The following is a 3,957-nucleotide window of genomic DNA, read 5'->3' as shown; positions in this document are numbered from 1 at the left end:
TGACACCACATAGTAATAGAAATATGGGTTAGCATCTCACTCTCTCTCTCTTTCCTCTCTCCCCGTCTCTCCCTCTCCTTATATTTTCTGTCAGACCCAGCAGACGTGACTCTATTCCAGACTCAAAAACAGCTGAACAGAGCCTCTTCTGCAGCTTTCTCTTCCTCCACCTAGTCCTGCTCTACAATAGTATTATACACCTCCTCTTTCTTCTCTATTCTGTCCCTCCCACCCCTCTTTCTCTGTAGTGTTTTGCACCCCATCCTCCTGCTCTACAGAGACTTATACGCCACTTCTTGCACTGATTTCCTTCCTCCAGCTCTTCAATTCTCCTCAGTTTCTAAATTGTTATGCACCTCCTCTCCCATTTTGTACCTCCTTCTTTAACGTACCTCTCCTTCCCTGCACCACCACCAGGTCCTCCTTCTCTAAAGTGTCCTGCACCTCCTCATCTCTCTTCATAGCATTCACCTTCTCCTTCGCCTCCTCTTCTGAGACTCATGCCACTGCAGCAGACAAGTGTGCATTTCACACGCTATTTGTTTCCCTGTTTTGTCATTCTACAGAGCTCCATCGGTCATCATTAATAACCACAGTCCCTCTCACTGCCTGTTTTTGTGTCTCCGGGCTGATGTTTCTTCCAGCCTGTTGGCAGCGCTGCCAGGCTCAGAGCCTCCAGTGTGCAGAGAGATGGAGTAGTTAGATCAGTCCAGGCACACAGGTAGCTGAATCCAGACAGCTACACTGCACACAGCAGCACAAACAGCAAAGCAAGCTCTCAGAATACTAAAGGAGATGATGATCTCACATGAAGCACACAATGAACAAGAAAATATGTATCATGCAGGGGTGTAACAATAAATTGTATTGTGCCATATTATTCAATACAATATTGTTCAATACATGAGATGAATTAGAAAAGATGTTTTGTTAGAAATCTATTGAACAATTTCTGGTTGTTGAGCTCGAATGTTACAATTGCTTTTGCTGTATGTTATAATGTGGGGGTGTTGATAAGAGTTTCTACCTTCTCAGCCAGCAAAAGCTGATTATAGATCATTCAGTTATTTAATAGTAGTTATTAATAGTAGATATTATAGTGGTTAATAATAGGTATTTAAACTTTAGTTACCTGCAAATGTTGAATTAAATGGATTGCATAAGTGATTCAATTCAGATTCGATACAATCAAACCCCAACTTTAGAGAGGACCTGGATTTGAATGTGCATGTGTTTTTATGTGTGATGGCCCAATAATAGACTGACAGGTGATCAAGGTCAATTTTATTTCCTCTAAACAAAGTACACTGGGACAGGCTGCAGTCGATAGTGTGGGCTAACACTGTGATTTGCTGCCAACCTTTGACTGTCTCTTCGCCTAATATCATTTCCTGTACTGGGCAACTGTTGCCCTACGGCCACTGCAACAAATACAATCAGCAGCTCTAAGTAGTTTATTTAAGGTACCATATATTCACTTGTGGCAATTCTCCACCTCCCACACAAAGACATTAGTTTCCTCCCAAGAGAGGTTCTGTGGTGCTCTGGACTATTACATCACAACATTGTCAAAGTTTAAAGGGAAGGAAAAGTCGTTATCTGATTGGTCATGACTGAAGCCAGAAACAAATAATATATGTCTCTAAATCCAACCTAATTTCCAACTGTGCTGTTTGCCTCTGGCCTCAAAATTACCAAAAATCAGTCACCACACCCTGTGTGCTCACATCCCGAGCATCCCAATTCACAGAAACAGACACCACAGTGAGATAATGAGGAAATATGTCCTCTTTTTATCATCTGCTTTATGACATCAGCTTTTCTTCACAGTTAAACTGCACTCAAAGGGGTCACACTTTGCCTTCCTCCGTCCTTCCTTTTTTCCTCCCTCACTCCCTGAAGCCTTCCCTATTGCTCCTTTCACTTCCTCTTTCCTTGTAATACTTCAGTCCAAGTCTTTCTTCTTTCTTTCTCCTTCTTTCTGTCACTTCTCCTTCTCTACACCTTCCCTCTCTTTACCAGTTCCTTCCTTCCCTCCTGCCCATATGCTCGCAGTCTGGTTCGCTGAGGTCATGAAGGGATCTGTGTCCCTTGGCCTCCGTGAGGCAGTGTCCGGTTGGTGTAATTATGATGGATGGAGTAATTTCCAGAGGCGCCTTTTGCCAAGAGGGTTGAGCCCACCATGCTTTCTCTCAGCTTTAATGACTTTTTAATAGAGCTCACTCCCAAACCTACATCACAGAGTGCCAGTGAGAGTCACCGACAAATCACTGCTGTTAAAGCAGGTAATGGCACAGCAGGACATCGGTGGCCCGGGCTCTTTAAAAGCAACTGCCCCCTTAGGTAACAGCAGCTCTCAGTAGATTTGTGTTGGGCTCTCTATTGCTGGGTCCACACTCGGTTGGTCTCCTCGACTTTAGAAGACCTGTCAGAGGAGCTTAGGCAGCTGAATCTGTAAAAGTACTTTTTAAAAATACATTTAAAAGATCAGCTGTGTTTATTAATCTTGAGTTAACATCTGGGTCTTCAAAAGATCAACTTGTGATCTTCACAGGTTGATTATTATTTATTGGGAAGAGCTTTAAATATACAGGGAAGCTGCTGATTAACTCTAATTAGACACCAGAAGGCACGGTGCTTAAAACTGGATGGGAGATTATGAGTTTAAGAGTGCAGACACCTGCATGTTTATACTGTACAATATTTTCATAACAAAACATTGACATAAAGTGCCTTCATCACTTTTCTGTAGGACCTTGGTATGTAGGTACCATCTCTGGAAACTGACAAGATTATTTGTGTAGTTTTTGAAAGTTAATTTCTCACCCACAATCCCAAATACATATGGTTAACTTTTTGGTTAACTCTCCCCATTAGAGTTCAAATTAAGACATATTATCATGTACTGTGCCTCTGGAAATCAACACAAATTTTGTATTTTGTCACTGTTAAGAAAACTGTCATCTGCATAAAAATGCATTTGTCAAGAACAACAACACAACACAATCAACACCATTAATATAAATGCATTTAGTAAAGAGGATTGATATTGTTTCTTGGAAAGCCCTCTGGTTATCTTTTAAAATATTGACTGTACACTCTCCACCTTCACACACTGAGCCATCGCTGACAAGTTCATTTTAAACCATTCATGGATCAGAACCAATGCGTGAGTATTCAGCTGAGCTGAAACAGAGTAAAATCAGGTCATTTGTCATCCACCACAGTCACAATGTCTTTGACATGTAGAGATAAAGCTTACTGTTATTGTTATTGCTCACATCACACTAAACACTAATATACAGAGATGATATTAGATCTTGTCACTAACACTTTATCACAGTCCGTGGGAGGCAGCAGGACAGTCTAGTAATTAGACTCAGAGCAGTCAGTATCTATGAGCTCTTCAGTCTTTGTAAGAGCAAACATGTCACTAGTTCCAGGGCAAATTGTAGTTCCTGATATATTCCTTCAATATAAATGTAAAAATGTGTATGCACTGTGGTGCTGAGTAAGATTTCTGTTATAGGGGCCTTTGAGACACTGAACTGGGCTGAGACTACAACATCAGCTCTTTTGTCTGAGGGTAGTAAAAACCCTCAGAAAAAATAACTTACTGGTCCCTTTTCAGTTACAAATTTATTTTGCTATACAAATACACCATAATGTATTCATACGAACAGGCTGAAGATCAGTTTTTATGCTAGTGCTGTAACACTGCTGAACACACAGTGCCCCCCCCCCCCCCCACCCCACACCCCTTTTACAAAATCACCACCACTGTAACAATTACACATGTTGATCATGTGCAACCGTTCGTACTGGTACTGACTCTATTATATCTCAACCACTGTGATTGTTTATTAGTCATCTTACCTCTCCTCAAGTGCAATAATGGGATTATTTACAACCACTGTGACTGTTCCTTTATTTATTTCACACCCTCCCTTAACTATA

This window comes from Thunnus maccoyii, chromosome 1 (assembly GCF_910596095.1).
Source record: "Thunnus maccoyii chromosome 1, fThuMac1.1, whole genome shotgun sequence".
NCBI classification, from domain to species: domain Eukaryota; kingdom Metazoa; phylum Chordata; class Actinopteri; order Scombriformes; family Scombridae; genus Thunnus; species Thunnus maccoyii.
Note: the sequence above shows the minus strand (reverse complement) of the source record.